An 18,794-nucleotide genomic window follows, 5' to 3' on the forward strand; every position below is an offset into this window, starting at 1 on the left:
ATTAAAGAGTTTCTTTCTACTCATTTTGTTGTTTTGCTGCCCCTGAATGTCTACCCCTTTAGTATCATCTTGCAAACCTGAACAGATTATATTTGATTTCTGCTTCTACATCATTAAAGATTAGAAACAAGGAGCACCCGGCACAAAATCCTGGGGCACTCAGTTTTGCCCCTCACTCTGTTGTTTTTTTCCCAAGCCCAGCTAGGGTAGTTTTAACCATCTATCTTCAGAGCCCCACAGTTTCACACCTTGGGAGCGTCGTAGTCAGCACACCTCCAAACCACCTCCAAGCAGACAGTCAACCGGCTCTAGTTAACTGGTATTTGGGTGGAAAAATTGAATTCATGCCTCCACTTCGACGAGCAACAGTACCACCCAGGGTTCCATCCTTTTTGAAGTAGGCGTGTTGCCAACTGCACAAGGCATTTCAGCATTTCACAATCCACAATGACCATAAACATTAGTGGGCCGTAAGACTATGGCTTATTCAACTATTATCCCATCACCACACTTCAACTTTCCAACCCATCCATATTAACAGAGACACAGCCCCGTGGTTTGGGGGAACTTAAGCTCCTCTTTCATTTGGGATGACTGGAAGTCAAAAGTAGGCCATTTGGCCCATCATGCCCGTGCTGGCTCACTGAAGGTGCCATTCCCCTACCTACTCACTGAGCCCTTGCACTTTCTTCCTTTTCAGATAATTCAATTCTCCCTTGAATGCCATCACACTCTCAGAGAGTGCATTCCAGATCCTAATCACTGACTGTGTGAAAAAGTTTCTCTGCATGTCTCCATTGCTTCTTTTGCCAATTACCTAAAATCTGTGCCCTCTTGTTCTCCACGTATGGGAACAATTTCTCCCTATTCACTCTGCTCTGAGACCTCATGATTTTGAACACCTCGATCAAATCTCTCTTCAACCTTGTCTTCAAGGAAAACCGTTTCAACTTCTCCAATTTATTCATTTGCTATGTAGTTCCTTATCCCGGAACAATTTTTCATGAATCTTTTCTGCACTCTCTCCAATGCGTTCACATCCTTCCTAAAGTGTGGTACCCAGAATTGAACACAATACTCCAAATAAGGTCAAACCAGAGTTTAATTAAGGTAAACCATAACTTCCTTGCTGTTGTACTGTACACCCATATTGATAAAATCAGGATCACATATGCTTTATTAACCGTGCTCTCAACCTGTCCTGCCACCTTCAATAATTTGTACGTCCAGCTCCCTCTGCTCCTGCACCTCCTTTTGAATTGCACCCTTTATTTTATATTGTCTCTCCATGTTCTTCTTACCAAAATTAATCACTTCACGCTTCTCTGCATTAAATTTAATCTGCCAATTCCAATAATTTATGTCCTTTTGAAGTTCTAAACTATCCTCCTCACAGTTCACAATATTTTCAAGTTTTGTAACATCTGCAAATTTTAAAATTATACACCAAGGTGTAGGTCATTAGTATATGTCAGTAAGAGCAAGGATCCTAACACCGATCCGAGGAACTCCACTATAGACCTAAACAACTGTTATTCACTACACTGATTCCTGACGCTCAGCCAATTTCATATCTATGGAACAAAAGCAGAAAATGCTGGAAAATCTCAGCAGGTCTGACAGAATCTGTGGGGAGAGAATGGAGTCAATGTTTTGAGTCTAGATGACCCTTCGTCAGAGCTGAGAGAATCAGCCGAGATTTATAATACTATGAGGGTGGGAGAGGGAGGGGGAGGGGGGTTTGGAATGGGACAAAGGGAATGTAAATGAGGATACAGAATTCTGGGAAGGTGCTAAAAGTGTCCCCTGGAATGAAGAAGTGGAAAAATGGAAATGAGAAAGAAGGATGATAAAATGGATGAATGAGATAAAACGAAATGAAGTAAAATAAATGGAAATGGGGTGAGGGGAGATTTGATCTTTTGAAGTTGTTGAATTCAATGTTCAGTCCAGAAGGCTGTAAAGTGCGCAATCGGAAGATGAGGTGCTGCTCCTCCAGTTTGCTTTGGGGTTCACTGGAATATTGCAAAAGGCCAAGGATGGACATGCGGACAGGAGAGCAGGGTGGTGCTCTCCTGTCCACATGCCCATCCTTGGCCTTATTTCACCTGAAAGGGTGTTTAGGATCTGGGAAGGTGTGCAGGGAGGAAGTAAGAGGGGCAGATGTTGCACTTTCTACTATTGCATGGGAACGTGCCGTGGGGCAGGGGGTGAAGTGTTGGGTGTGATGGAGGAATGGACCAGCATGTCCCAGAGATAATGGTCCCTGCTGAATGCTGATGGTGGGGGCGGCGGGAGGTGGGGAGGGAGGAAGATGTGTTGAGTAGTGCCCCTCCTCTCCCCTTTCTCCCTTTCAGGGAACTGCCATAATCCCCAGGCAGTCTCTTAACTACCCCTCATAGTAGAAATTTCTGCTGATTCTCTCTGCTCTCAGCTCTGACAAAGGGTCATCTGGACTCGAAACGTTGGCTCCATTCTCTCCCCACAGATGTTGTCAGACCTGCTGAGACTTTCCAGCATTTTCTGTTGTTTCAGATTCCAGCATTCGGAGGATTTTGCTTTTATCTCTATATCTATGGAGTTTCCACTGTTCCTCTTATTCCATGAGCTACAACTCTGTTGTTATCTGGCAAATACATCAAATGCAGTTTGAAAGATATCGCCAGTCTCGGAATTATCATGTGCTGAATCCATTTTATCGGAAAGTTAAATGTCATTGACAATTTCAACTCAACATCTTTGCAATAAAATTTTATTTGAATTTAAAGAAATTAGTGTGTGCCCAGAAGTGGCATTCCAGATGCCACCTCTGAAGGTGGAAGGGGTGTTTATTCAGTGAAACGCTACGCCACAATTCATGCTCCCACATCCCTGCCGCTTTGAACAAGTGACACGTTCTCCAGCTCTGGTACAGGATCTTCCAGTTCTATTGGCTTTTCTGCCAGCTTCAGCAGTGGCAAACTAGCACAGAGTGCAGCACATGACCACAAGGGGTACGTCGTGGATTTAGTCAATCGCTCCGACCAATCTGTATTTAGATGGTGGTGGGGTGAAATTTTTCAAATATTTAAAATGGTGAAAGGATTTGATTGAGTGGACAGAGCAAAACTATTTCCTCCAGTAGGGATGTCCAGAACACAGGGGCACAATCTTGAAATTAGAACTAGGCCATCCAGGACTGATGTCAGGAAGCACATATTCCACAAAACAAGATATGGAAATCTGGAACAAAAACAGAAAATGCTGGAAAATGTCAGCAGATCTGACAGCATCTGTGGAGAGAGAACAGAGTTAACGTTAAGTCTGGACGATTCTTCACCCCACTCTCCCAGTTTCTCCATCTCTGTTGCATTGATTCCGATGATGTCACCTATGAAAGACATTTAACCAAGGTTGTTCCCCCATCTGCGGTTGACACTTTCCACCTCAATCAACAGCCTCTCCATTCAAAGGTGATCCACCACCAATTTCTGCTAACTCCAGCATGACGCCACCATGAAACACATCTTCCCTTCAACATCAGCCCCCCACCTCATCAGCGTCCACACAGACCGCTCCTTCGGTGACACCGTGGTCCACTCCATCCCGCCCAACTCCTCATCCCCTTTCCTTGCAATTGCAAAAGATGCAACACCTGCCCTTTTACCTCATCTCTCCTCAATGTCCAAGACCCAAGCATTCCTTTCAGTTGAAGCAACATTTCACTTGTACCTCCTTCAGTTTGGTTTACTGTATTCTCCGTTTCTAATGCGGTCTCCTCTACATTGAGGAGCGAAACGGAGACTGGCAGTGGCTTTGTGGAACACCTTTTCTCAGCTCGCAAGCATGACCCCAACCTTCATGTTGCTTGCCGTTTCAACTCAGTATCTTGCTCTGATACCTACATCTCCATTCTTGGCCTGCGCAATGCTCCAGTGAAGCCCAATGCAAAATGGAAGGGCAGCATCTCATTTTCCTTTCAGTCATATTGCAGCCCTCAGGACTCAACACTGAGTTCAACAACTTTAGACTGCAACTTTTCTCCTTCATCTTAACCTTTTTAATATTTCTCCAAATATTTTGTCCCAATGCAAAAACCCTCCCTTCCCCACTGGGCCACCTGTGACTTGCGCTTAAATGTTGCTACATCTTTGTTGCAGTCTCTCCTAGCTGCCATTAATCACTGACCTACTACTCTGCTCCACTCCCTCTATACACGATATAATCCAACATATTTCTTCCTCTCTTCAGCTCTGATAAGGTGGCACGGTGGCAAGCATTGCTGCCCTACAGCTTCAGGAACCCAGGTTCGATTCCCGACTTGGGTTACTGTCTGTGCGGAGTCTGCACGTTCTGCCCATGTCTGCGTGTGTTTCTTCCAGGTGCTCCGGTTTCCTCCCACAGTCTGAAAGACGCACTGGTTAGGTGTATTGGCTATGCTAAATTCTCTCAGTGTACCCGAACAGGCGCCGGAGTGTGGCGACTGGGGGATTTTCACAGTAACTTCATTACAGTGTTAATGTAAGCTTACTTGTGACACTAGTAAATAAATTGCCATTGTCAATTCGAGCCTTGGGTGACTGCCGTGGAGTTTGCATGTTCTCCTTGTGTCTGTATGGATTTCCTCCGGGTGCTCTGGTTTCTTCCCACAATCCAAAGATGTGTAGGTTCAGTGGATTGGCTATGCTAAATTGCCCCTTAGTGTACCAAGATGGGTAGGTTGGGGTGTTAGTGGGGTAAATATATGGGATGCTCTGCTGCAAAGTCGGTGCAGACTCAATGGGGCAAATGGCCTTCTTCTGGACTGTAGGGATTCTATGATTGAATAAGAGTCATATGGACTCAAAATGTTAACTGTTTCTCTCCCTTCAGCTGCTGCCAGACCTGCTCAGTTTTCTGTTCTTGTTTCAGATGTTTGTTACTATTAGACATGTTGCCATAATCTTCCCTGGTGAGTGCTTCAAAAAAATAATTAATTTAGTATATGGAATGTTCACCCTCAGTCTAATTTCCATTAGCTCACCTAAAATCAAAGACTAAGTGGGTAATATATACTTGTGTTAATGTGGAGGAGTTAATCATTTATTGATTATGTGATGGCAAGTTTGAGTGTTAAAGGCCTAATTTAAAAAGATGAGAAATAAGGAGCAAAAGTAAAAATCAAAGAAGAATAATTGTAAGAAAGTAAAAAGAGATAGTTTGAAAAAAAAACAAATAAAAGCTTGACAATTTGGGCGGCACGGTAGAACAGTGGTTAGCACTGCTGCTTCACAGCTCCAGGGACCTGGGTTCGATTCCCGGCTTGAGTCACTGTCTGTGTGGAGTTTGCACATTCTCCTCATGTCTGCGTGGGTTTCCTCCAGGTGCTCCGGTTTCCTCCCACAGTCCAAAGATGTGCAGGTTAGGTTGATTGGCTATGCTAAAATTGCCCTTTAGTGTCCTGAGATGCGTAAGTTAGAGGGATTAGCGGGTAAAATATGTAGGGATATGGGGGTAGGGCCTGGGTGGGATTGTGGTCGGTGCAGACTCGATGGGCCAAATGGCCTTTTTCTGCACTGTAGGGTTTCTATGATTTGTTCTGGACTTAGCAATATCAACAAGCGTTTTTTTAAAATTCATGGCCTGAGTGTGTCAACAGCCAGACAAGCATTTATTGTCCATTCTCAAATACCCTTGAGAAGATGGTGCTGAGCCATCTTTTTGAATACAACGGAGTGACTTGTTAAGTCATTTTAGAGGCCAGTTAAAAATCAGATATATTGCTGTGGGTTTAGAATCATATGTAGGTGATACAGGGTAAGGATGTCAGATCTCCCCGAAAGGGGATGAGTGAACCAGAAGAGTTTTATAATCTGGTAGTTTCAAGGTCACCATTATTGATACTAGCTTTTAATTCCTGATTTATTTAATAACTGAATTTAAATTCCTCAGCTGCCATGACACAATCTGAAATTGCGTCACAGGCCATTATTCCCAGATTCTGGATTACTAATCCCATAATTTAACCACTATGACCATACTCTCAGATTGTTACAATCCAGAAATAATGGTACTACGATAATCAATTTGAGCCGAAGGGCCTGTTTTCATGCTGTAAACCTCTATGACTCTATAGAAAATGCAAAATAAATTCAAATTTAAAATATGTTGTTTGTTTGAAGCTATTCTTTTTAATAATAAAAAGGCTCATATATCCGGCAACAGTTGAAATCCAGATTCTTTCATAGGATGCGAGTATCACTGACTAGGCCAGCAGTTTTATTGCCCATCCATAATTGTCTAGAGAAGATGATGGCGAACATCCTTCTTGAACCACTGCAGTCCAGTTGGTGTGGGTGCATCCACAGTGCTGTTAGGGAGTTCCAGGATTTGGTTGCAGTGGAAGAACAGGTATATTTCCCAGTCAAGATGGCAAGTCATTTGGAGGGCAACTTCCAGGCAATGGAATTCCCATGTGGCTACTGCCCTTATCTTTCTAGCCCGCAGTGGTCATGGGTGTGGAAGGTATTGCTTATGGAGTCTTGGCGAGTTGCAGCAATGCATCTTGTAGATGGTACACATGGCTGCTACTGTGCATCAGGAGTGGAGAGAGTGAATGTGTGGGGACCGGATACCAATCAAACAAGCTGCTTTGTCCTGGATGGTGTTGAGCTCCTTGAGTGTTATTGGAGCTGCACTCAGCCTGTAAGTAGGGAGTATTCCATCACACTTTTGACTTGTGCCTTGTAGATGGTGGATAGACTTTGGGGAGGTCGGAGGTGAGTTTCTGGCTGCACACTTCCCAGCCTCTGACTTGCTCTTGTAGCCACATTATTAATAAGACTGATCCAATTCAGTTTTTGGTCAATGGAGACCCTCCCAAATGTTGATAGTGGGGGATTCAGCAATGGTAATGCCATTGAATGTCATGGGGAGATGGTTGGATTCCCTCTGTCGCTCTGTAGAAATTTATATTTTATTAAAAATCAAGCTCCTATTTACTTTTACTTTTCTTGTCCAAGACTGAGCAGTCTTTAGGTGAAGCAGGATACAAAGACAAGAAGGACCAATCAACATGTACAAAATCAATCCTCATTTTAAGGTCAAAATTCTGTCTTCCATTGATGAGAATATGGGGAAAAAACAGCAAACCCCTCCCCCCACCCTTGGTTTCAAGAGATCAAATATTGGTCTATTTAGTCAACAATGGAGTACCCATTTGGGGTAGAGAGAGTTCCAAAGGTTCACAAGCCTCAGTGAAGAAATTTCTCAATCCATTCCTAACTGAGAATATTTTGCCTATGTTCTGGATTTCCAAACCAGGGGAAGAAAACCTATCAATGTCAACCCTGTCAATCTCCTTCAGAATCTTGTATATTTCAACAAAAGCTCAGATTTCTCATCCTAGAACAATTCTCAGCCCAGAAACTAATCTAGTGAGCCTTTGCCCCTTCCAAGGCAATTATGAGACTTATGTTGGAAATGCTGATAAAATGCAACTTCTTTAAATTTCTGGACTACTTAACATTGGCTTGTAATTACAAACAGGAATAGTTGGACTGCAGAGTGGGGGGTTCCAAAATTGTGGATCACAAGCCCCGATGGGGTCATGAATGTCATATTTGGAGTTGCAAGCTGCCCTTTCTCTGAACAGCGATGCGACTGTGGATAGAAGACTGCCCATATTGGAGGCTTTGGCAGGACAACCTAGACCCATTGGATCAACTTTGCCAAACAGCATGGGGTGAGCCAAAGTGCTCTTCAACTTCAGAAACCACTTTCAGCAGAGAGTTTGCGCAGACCCAGGAATGTTCGTGCACCAACTTTATGCAGCTAAGGCCTGCAAGTGTAACTGGGTCGCTAACAGAGTGTAGAAATACTAGGTGGTCAGGCAGCTGAACCAAGAAGGTGAATGCAGGCTTCAAAATGTAATGTGCTTCTGCTCCTATCTGCCAACTGGGCAGGCTCCTTAATCCAGGATAGCAACTCTGCTCCATAGGCACTGACAACTAAACCAAAAAACGGGGGACGGGGAAGGGAAGAGGAACTGATGGGTAAGTGAGGAGAGGGGGTTTGAGACAATGGACTGCTAAGTGACTGTGAGGGAGTAGTAGTTTGGGATGAGTTGCTGCAGTGTGTGTCTGTGGTGAGCGTAGGGAAGTTGGGAAGAGATGTATTGATGTCTAGAGGCAGTGATTACAATGGGTCTGCGGGGCTGGAGGTGAAGAGGGGCTTTAGTTAGTCTTCTGTCATCAGGTATACGGATAGCTTGATTGAAACCTAAATCAAAAGTAGCATTTTTCTGAAGTGCTTATGCATATAATGCATCATGTTAAATATGAAATTCTATGATCTGTAATAAGAGAAATGTATAATATACTAAATGTTACGGTGCTACTTTATTGCTCTTTTGTTTTTGCTGCTGTCTGGGGTCACATTCATTTTCAGGTGTTAAAATCTGGTCACATTGGAAAATTACATGGCAGAGCAATCTTTGGCATTCATCACCTTATTATGCACACATTTCTCTGATTTCTGGTCTTCAAACTTCTAAGTCCGGAATTGAGTATTACAGGTTTGATGCAGGAGATCAAACAGCCCAGATTCAAAATGATGCTTCTGGGACTACATCAAGCTAGGTTTTCCTTCCCTCCTCCAAATATTGCATATGGTCTGTTACCAATGATCATTATAAACTGCAAATTGAACTGAAAAGTCAGCTGATTTAAACTTGGAGTATACAAAGATTAATGAAATACCAGACTTCTCTGCACATGCAGAGAATTAGCAATTGCATTGTCTCCTTCTCAATCAACATCTCACAAGCATATACAAGCCTCTAATTATTCTTCCTGTAGTTTAGTAGAAACCTGTGCTTCATTTATGAACACTTCCAAGAACTGTCTTTTAACTTTGAGATCCACTTTAAAAGCAAAAATGAATTTTAGTGAAACCAGAAGTTCTAATTTCTAGCCTAGATTTTGAAGAAAGTTACTTCTCGAATAAATGTCATCAATTACGTCCAATGACAATAAATCGTTAGCTCCCCTTTAAAGTAGAATTTATCTGTCTTTAATCTAGGTTTGGAACTAAGGAATCTCTGAAAATTAGCCACATTTAAAAAATAGCTATTGCTTTATATTTCAGAAAATATTCCACTTCAGCTCAATGCTAAATTATTTGGTTAGAAATCTTGCATACAGTCATAAACTTCAGTGTGTAATTTTATAATTCAGATGATTACAACCGTCAAGCTTTAGTTTGATGGTATCCATCACTTCAATCACCTTAATTAAATAATTTCTATATAACCAATCCCAGGCATTTGTTATTATTCGCTGCTCAAAATAAATTTGATATCTTACCCAACTCCTCAGTTTAATCTGTTGGAGACAAGAATGATGAATGCCAAATAGAAAATCCAAATTGAAAATCTCCGATTTGGGCCAAGCTGTACCCTTTAAACACGAGAATATTTTTGGAAAACTCATCTCTAAGTGCTTTATTAATATTCTGATGAAGGATACCGAATGATTAAATATTACTGATAAATGCAATATTTATCCCATAGCTCTACATCATCATGCTGCAACTTGAAGTACTATTCTACCAGTTGCTGGCCACCAAAATAGTTGCTGACGAAGAAATAAAACTAACCCCACAAGCACGTATATACTCACTCATGGATAATCTCATTGCACTGGCTGAGCTCCATTAGTGTTTCACAGGAGCTAAGATCAAGTGCAGTCTTTCAAGTGCAGGGGGGTTAGAATTAGTGGAATAAATGGATCATGGATCAAGACAAATTTAGCCCTCGTCTTAAAATTATGCAGCATTTTTTTATTTCCACAATGGCTTTCTATTTGGGAGCAGGGGGACGTAAGAATGGTAGAGGAAAAGGCCATCAGCTGGAGTTTTCCACAAAATACATTTTGGGTAGGAAGCCATGCAAATATACTTCAGCACAGGCAGTGGAGGGGGAAAATATCCTGATATTTCAGTTTTGAAGAGGCCCCCTTTTTCCAAAACAAAGACAGTAAGATACCTACCTGTATTAGTAAGATTTCCTTATTTATGAAGAGGTGCCAATTTCTACAGGTTTGTTTTGGAGATAGGTGATATTATCAATGTTGAAACAGCTCAACAATGAACACCCAAACATCCATTTAACAACACCACCCAAAGGTGTAGCTAGTACTGCAGGCGAATGTAGGCAGTTTTATAAATGGAATTGTCCACAGGGTCAGATTGACATGAGGTTTCAATTCATTTTCAAATATGACCCAGCTACCATTTTTAATATATAATATTGGCATCTAGCTAAAGACAAAGATAATTTTGAGAAAGTGGAAGAGGGAATGGCAGCATTTTATTTTATTTCCAATTTCCAGTGTCTACAATATTTTGCCTTTGGTTCAATTTAATGATCAGATGATTCATAAATTTTGATCACAACCTTCCGACTCATTTTAGCACTGACATGATTGCTGGCCTGAGTCAACAACCGCAAACCAAATAGAGGACATCTTCTTCACAGAAATGCGACAGGAATGCAACATCTACCCATTCACCACCCCACAGAGTGAGATTGGACAATTTCTACAGCTATTGAGAGCTTGAAGCTGACCAGAAATGATAATAAAAGGAGAGAGTAGAAAACACAGTTTAATAAAGAGCTAAGCAGATACAAGGTGGGGGCAAGTTTGGAAGACAGACACACACGAGCAAACACACACACAGGCACGCATGCAAAAACACATGCACACAGTGTAAGGAAACAGAGTATCAGATATGCAGAAATAAATAAGATGCAAGACAGAAGTTCTGAGACAGCAATAAAGTGAGGAAACAGAAACAAATTTATATAAAAAGGAGAAAGAGGTTGGGACCCAATGAGACGAAAAAAAGAAAGAAATGAAAGACTCAAGAACAAAGACAATTACAGGAATAAAGTCAACGTTTTCATAACTTGTCATCTTACGGGCATTGCTTGAGGGACAATTTACATTTATGTACCACTTTTAATGTACAAAATTCCCCAAACCATTTCAGAAAACTATGAAGAAAAGTGAACGCTATACAAAATAAGTAGAGATGCAATATATTCTGTCAACAGATCATGTTCTCCTGCCATTAAATGTTCCCTGGGAGATTCACTAGTTCACTAAAATGACTGATAGCTTTGTACTGTGAGGTAAGCTTGCTAAAAAAATACTGTACTTAAGATTGCCAAACATATTTCAAACTGCTGGGCATGCTCAGCTTTGACCTTCATCCATCTCCAACAACCCAGGGACCCACCAATGATCTGGGCAGCAACGAGTCAGGGAAAATAGTGTATACAAGCTGTAGTGCCTAGGGCTGGCAAACAGAGAAACCGCAGACAGTAACCAGCACCCCGAAGAGTGGGTGAAGAGGTCCAGGAGGCAATCAGCAGCATGTAGAAGAATAGGTAAAAGGAGGATTGGGAGGCAGTCAGAAGTACCTAGAAGGCCAGGTGAAAAGAGGACCCAGAGACAGTCAGTAGCACAGCCTCCAGTATTTGGTTCTAACTTTGGTGTAAGGGAAGAGGTTGATTGGTGAGTAATTGGTTAAATTATTCTACATATGAACTTGGGAAACTTGCTGCTGGAACGACAGAGGTTGTGGGACGACCTGATAGAAATCTACAAGATTGTGAGGGGCATGGACAGAGTGGATAATCAGAAGCTTTTTCCCAGGGTGGAAGAATCAATTACGAGGGGGCATAGGTTTAAGGTGCGAGGGGCAAGGTTTAAAGGAGATGTACGAGGCAAGTTTTTTTTTTAAACAGAGGGTGGTGGGTGCCTGGAACTCACTGCCGGAGGAGGATGTGGAAGCAGATACGATAGTGACTGTTAAGGGGATCTGGCCAATACACGAATAGGATGGGAATGGAGGGATATGGTCCCTGGAAGGGTAGGGGGTTTTAGTTCAGATGGGCAGCATGGTCGATGCAGGCTTGGAAGGCTTAAGGGCCTGTTCCTGTGCCGTAATTTTCTTTGTTGTCCTATATAATAAAAAGTTTGTACAAGTTAAAGTATGGCAGGGAATGTGGAAAATCATGGATACACCATATATCCTAGACAAACACATCTACAGGAAGTGTCACCAGCTGCAAAAGCTTGAATTCTGGGTTTCGGAACTCGAGTGGTGGCTGGAACACAAGGCACAGAACTAGTAGATAGCATGTTTAGGAAGGTGGTCACACCACAGATTAGGAGCATTCAGATAGATCGGGACTGAATGGCTGCCAGGCAATCTAAGAGAACAGACAGGTAGAGCAGGAGTCCCCTGAATCAATCTCACTCACTAACCAGTATTTCATTTTGGATAAACGTGGTTCCTCAGAGGAAGACCCATGTCTGTGGCACCTGGAGTGGCTTAGCTGCCCAGGAGGGGAGAAAGAGTGGAGGAGTAATAGTGATGAAGAATTGGTGTAAGAAGGAGAACATCAGATTTTTGAGGTACCGGGACAAGTTCTGGGGCAGGTGGGACCTTTGGAAGATGGATGGGTTGCACCTGAGCAAGACCGGAGCTAACATCCTGGCAGAAAAAATTGCTATTGGGGAGGGGTTAAACTAGATTGGCAGTGGGGATGGGAACTTGAAAGGAAGCTCAGATTGGAGGGAAGCAAAACTGGTAACAGAAAAAAGAAAATTAGTGAGTGAAATCAAAAGGCAGATGAAACGAAAGCAGGTATCAAATAGGATTGCAAAACAGAATAATGTTTAAACGACAAAGTTAAGGGCACGCTACCTGAACTCATGCAGCATTTGCAACAAAGAAGATGATTTGAAGGCACAAACATAAGGTAAATCAATCAAGGCTAACAAAATAAGTTAACGGTTGCATGAGAATATGAATGCAAGCTCACAAGTATTAAAAGGCAGACAGTAAAAAGGAAGAGTTGCAAGGACAAATGTGGATCCATTACAGTTGGAAACGGAGAAATGGGAAAATGGCAGAGAAACTAAACAATTACTTTGTGTCGGTCTTCACAGAGGAGGGTACAGCAAATCTCCCAGATAAACAAGGGACATGTGAAAATTAGAAACCGAAGAAAGTTAGTATTAATAAAGAGGTAGCACCCAAAAAATAATTGGATTCCATGTTGATAAATCCCCTGGACCCAGATGAGCTACATCAAGAAGGTTGAAGGAGGTGGCTACAACAATAATGAACGAATTGGTGGTTATCTTCCAAAATTCTTTAGATTCTGGAAAGTTCCTGCAGACTGGAAAGTGGCAAATGTAACCCCACTATTTAAGAGAGGGAAGGGGAAAACAGAACAACAGACCTTTCAGTTTGACGTCAGTAATAAGGAAAAGATTAGAATCTATTATAAAGGATGTGATAACTGGACATTGATAAAGGATTGGGCAGGGTCAACATGAATTCATGACAAACCTGTTGGGAGTTTTTTTAGACGGTGTTACCTGTAGCATAAAGGAGAACCGGGGGATGTGGTGAACTTGGATTTTCAGAAGGCTTTTGGTTTGGTGCCACACAGATTAATAAATAAAAATAGATTTTTGGGATGAGAATTGGTTAGCAGACAGGGTAGGAATAAAGGGTCATTCTCAGGATGGCAGGCTGTTATTCGAGGAAAACAGCAAGGATCAGTGCTGGGGTCACAGCTGTTCACAATGTATATAAATGATTTGAAAGTGAGAACCAAATGTAATATTTGCTGATGACACATAACTAGGAGGGAATGAAAATTGTGAGGAGGATGCAAAGAGACTTCAAGGGGATTTAATGGTAACATTAAAGTTGTTGAGTCAGAAGGTTACGAATTGGGAGGCAGTGGCTAGTGATATTGCCGCTGGACTAGTAATTCAGAGATCCCACAATTCAAATCCCATGATGGTAGATGAAATCTGAATTCAATAAAAATCTGGAATCAAAAGTCTAATGATATCCATGAAGCCATTATTGATTGTTGTAAAAACCCAACTAATGTCCTTTAGGGAAGGAAATCTGTCATCCTTATCTGGTCTGGCCCACTCAAGATCTATAGCAATACAGTTGACTCTTAAAGGCCCTCAGGGATGGGCAACAAATGCAAGCCCAGCCAGCAATGTCCATGTCCCATGAATGAATAAAAAACTTCAAGTCTAGCTCAAAGACTTGAGCACATGATCTCTGCTGACACTCTGGTGCAGCACCTAAGGAGTGTTGTACTATTGGAGGTGTTGTCTTTTGAATGGGATGTTAAAACAAGTTTTCTACCTCAGGCGGAAAAAAAGATGTGGAGATGCCGGCGTTGGACTGGGGTAAACACAGTAAGAAGTTTAACAACACCAAGTTAAAGTCCAACAGGTTCATTTGGTAGTAAAAGCCACACAAGCTTTCGGAGCTCCAAGCCCCTTCTTCAGGTGAGTGGGAATTCTGTTCACAAACAGGGCATATAAAGACACAAACTCAATTTATTATTTATGTAAATTGAGTCTGTGTCTTTATATGCCCTGTTTGTGGAAAAAAAGATCCCATGGCACTATTCTGAAGTAAGAAGTCTCACAACACCAGGTTAAAGTCCAACAGGTTTATTTGGTAGCACAAGCCACTAGCTTTCGGAGCGCTGCCCCTTCATCAGGTGAGTGGGAGTTCTGTTCACAAACAGGGCATATAAAGACACAAACTCAATTTACAAAATAATGGTTGGAATGCGAGTTTTTACAGGTAATCAAGTCTTAAAGGCACAGACAATGTGAGTGGAGAGAGGGTTAAGCACAGGTTAAAGAGATGTGTATTGTCTCCAGCCAGTACAGTTAGTGAGATTTTGCAAGCCCAGGCAAGTCATGAGGGGTTACAGACAGTGTGACCTGAACCCAAGATCCCGGTTGAGGCCATCCTCATGTGTGCGGAACTTGGCTCTCAGTCTTTGCTCAGCGACTCTGTGTTGTTGTGTGTCGTGAAGGCCGCCTTGGAGAACGCTTACCCGAAGATCAGAGGCCAAATATCCGTGACCGCTGAAGTGTTCCCCAACAGGAAGAGAACACTCTTGCCTGGTGATTGTTGAGCGGTGTTCATTCATCCGTTGTTGTAGTGTCTGCATGGTCTCCCCAGTGTACCATACCTCGGGACATCCTTTCCTGCAGTGTATCAGGTAGACAATGTTGGCCGAGTTGCAAGTGTATGTACCGTGTACCTGGTGGATGGTGTTCTCACGTGAGATGATGGCATCCGTGTCGATGATCCGGCACGTCTTGCAGAGGTTGCTGTGGCAGGGTTGTATGTTGTGGTCACTGTTCTCCTGAAGACTGGGTAGTTTCCTCTGGTAGTAATCTCTGGCATTCTCTGCCAGAGCACTGTGGAAGTTCAATTTCTGCAAACTACTCAGCCTTCAGGAAAACAGTGACCACAACACCACACAACCTTGCCACAGCAACCTCTGCAAGACATGCCGGATCATCGACACGGATGCCATCATCTCACGTGAGAACACCATCCACCAAGTACACGGTACATACGCTTGCAACTCGGCCAACGTTGTCAACCTGATACGCTGCAGGAAAGGATGTCCCGAGGCATGATACATTGGGGAGACCATGCAGACGCTACGACAACAGATGAATGAACACCGCTCGACAATCACCAGGCAAAAGTGTTCTCTTCCTGTTGGGGAACACTTCAGCGGTCACGGGCAATCGGCCTCTGATCTTCGGGTAAGCGTTCTCCAAGGCGGCCTTCACGACACACGACAACGCAGAATCGCTGAGCAGAAACGGATAGCCAAGTTCCGCACACATGAGGACTGCCTCAATTGGGATCTTGGGTTCATGTCACACTATCTGTAACCCCCCATGACTTGCCTGGGCTTGCAAAATCTCACTAACTGTCCTGGCTGGAGACAATACACATCTCTTTAACCTGTGCTTAACCCTCTCTCCACTCACATTGTCTGTACCTTTAAGACTTGATTACCTGTAAAGACTCGCATTCCAACCATTATTTTGTAAATTGAGTTTGTGTCTTTATATGCCCTGTTTGTGAACAGAACTCCCACTCACCTGATGAAGGGGCAGCGCTCCGAAAGCTAGTGGCTTGTGCTACCAAATAAACCTGTTGGACTTTAACCTGGTGTTGTGAGACTTCTTACTGTGTTTACCCCAGTTCAACGCCGGCATCTCTACGTCATGACTATTCTGAAGAGCAGGGAAGTTCTCCCAACTGTCCTGCTAATATTCATCCCTTAATCAACATCACAAACATATGCTATGTATATCACATCATTGTCTGTGGGACATTGCAAGTGCAGCAAGCAATTAGGAAGGCAAATGGTATGTTCGACTTTATTGCAAAAGAATTTGAGTACAGGAATAAAGATGTCTTGCTCAGTTGTGTAGAACCTTGATGAAGCCTCACCTGGAGTACTATGTATAGTTCTGGTCCTCTTGCCTAAAGGAGGATATACTTGCCATAGATAGGGAGTGTAGTGTCGGCTCACCAGACCAATTCCTGGGCTGGTGGGACTGTCCTAGAGGAGAGATTGCAGAGATTGGGCCCGCATTTGCTAGAATTTAGAAGAATGAGAGGTGATCTCATCGAAACTTACAAAATTCTTGCAGGACATGACAGGATTGGAAGTTTCCCCAGGCTGATGAGTCTAGAATTAGGTGACAGAGTCTTACAATAAGGGGCAGTCCATTTAAGATTGGCATAAGGAGAAATTTCTTCACACAGAGAGGGTGGTGAATCTCTGGCATTCTTTGCCAGAGGGCTGTGGAAGTTCAATTTCTGAACATGCTCAAGACAAAAATCGATAGACATCTGGATACTAATGACAACAAGGAATATGGGGATGGTGGAAAAAATAGTGCAGAGGTAGATGATTGGCCATCATAGAATCCCTACAATGCAGAAGAAGGCCATTCGGCCCATCAAGTCTGCACCGACTGCGAGCCCATGATCTGTTTGAATGGCAGAGTAGGCTCGACAGGCAGAGTGGCCTACGTTTATTCCTATGTTTCAAATGGGTAACAAAAGTTTGTATGCAAGGAAAAAGAGGAAAAGTCTGCACCTTTCCCTTGACTGGCCGGGAGAATATGGGATATTGGAACAAAGTAGATCCTACAGGTTCTTTTCAAAATTCATTTTCAAATGTCATTGGAAAACCAAGCATTTACTGGACGTTATTTGTCCTTGAGGTGGTGGCAGTGAGTCAGCTTCTTGAGTCGCAGCAATGTGCATAGTAAATGTGCTCCCACATTAGTGCCATCAGGGTTCTTCAAGGCTTTGGCCCAGCGACAATTAAAGATCATATACTTTCAAGTCAGGGCGGTGGGTGACTTGGAGAACTTAAGAGACAATTGTGTTTCCATCAACTTGCTGCCCTTCTAAGTGGTAGAGGTCATGGTTTAAAAGATGCTGTCGAAGAAACCTTAGTGAATAACTGCAGCGAATCTTGTAGATGCAAGACATTATGGCCATACACTGCGGCCACAGTGGTGAAGAATTTAACGGTTAAGGTGATAGATGGGGTCCAATCAAGTGGGCTGTTTTATCCTGGATAGTGTCAAGCTTTGAGTGCACGCACGTACAAAAACAGAAAATTGGGCTATGAAAACAGAAAACCAGAATTCTGTTGAAGGGTCATCCAGTCTCAAAACGTTTGCTCTATTCTCTCTCCACAGATGCTTTCAGACCTGCTGAGATTTTCCAGCATTTTCAGTTTTTGTTTAAGATTCCAGTATCTGCAGTAATTTGCTTTTATATTTGAGTGCACACATCCAGGTGAGGAGAAAGAGTATTTCATCACACTTTTGACTGGTGCTTTGTAGATGATGGAAAGACTCTAGAAGGTCAAGAAATGAGTCATCAGCCACTGAATACCCAGCTTCTGACCTATTCTTGTAGCCACGGTATGCTATGTAGCCGATCCAATTACGTTTATGATCAATGTCAACCCACAGGATGTCGATGATGGGGAAATCAATAATCGAATATCATGGGGAAGTTGCCTGACACTTTATTGCTGGGGAAGATCACAAGTGGCATATGCCATTTATCAGCACAAGGCTGAATGTTATCCATGTCTTGCTACATTAAGGCATGGACTTCTACAGTATCTTAGGCGGCACAAACAGTATTGAACATTGTACCAAACATCCCCACTTCCAACTTTATGATAAAGGGAAAAATCATTGATGAAGCAACTGAAAATGGTTGGGCCTGAGGAACTCTTGCTGCAATGTCCAATGCCTGAGATGATTGATCCCCAGCAAAACTGCCTTTATGCCAGATATAACTGTAGTTGGAGAGAGCTTTGCCCCATTATCATTGACTTCAAATTTAAATGTAAGCCTCTTTCTGTGCTGTAGGGATTCTAAGATCATTTACTGGGGCTCCTGGATGCCACACAGTCAAGTGCTGCTTGATGCCACCTCATCTCTGCAATTCAACTCTTTTTATTTCATGTTTTGACCAAGATATTATGGAGGTCTGAAGCTGTGTGGTCCTGGAAGAACCCAAAATGATTTTCGTTAATAGATTGCTGGATTAGTCGGAGTCGCTGACTAGCACTATTAACAACACTGTTCAATTCTTTGCTGTAGACTGAGAGTAGGTAGAAAGGGTGAATTGGTCAGACTGTATTTATTTTTTTCAGGGATAGGACATACTGGAGCAATTTTCCACTTTGTCGGGTACACATCAGTGTTGTAATTATACTGGAATAACTTGGCTAAGGGGTGGCTAGCTCTTGAATACAAGTCTTCAGCACTATAGCCAGGGTGTTTTTGTCGTAGTTTTGCTGTAAGCTGAGTAACCAGAAAGCAAAAAAGGGAGGACTGGAAGGTTTGAATGACAGAGAC

The 18,794-nt window shown here is 42.7% G+C and overlaps 1 protein-coding gene across 3 annotated transcripts in view; it reads right to left on the reverse strand.

Annotated features, from left to right (window-relative positions):
* The window catches only part of phf3 (PHD finger protein 3), a 152,828-nt gene that overhangs the window by 37,250 nt on the left and 96,784 nt on the right, over positions 1-18,794 (reverse strand). The window lies entirely within an intron of this gene.

This window comes from Mustelus asterias, chromosome 5, assembly GCF_964213995.1.
Source record: "Mustelus asterias chromosome 5, sMusAst1.hap1.1, whole genome shotgun sequence".
NCBI lineage: Eukaryota > Metazoa > Chordata > Chondrichthyes > Carcharhiniformes > Triakidae > Mustelus > Mustelus asterias.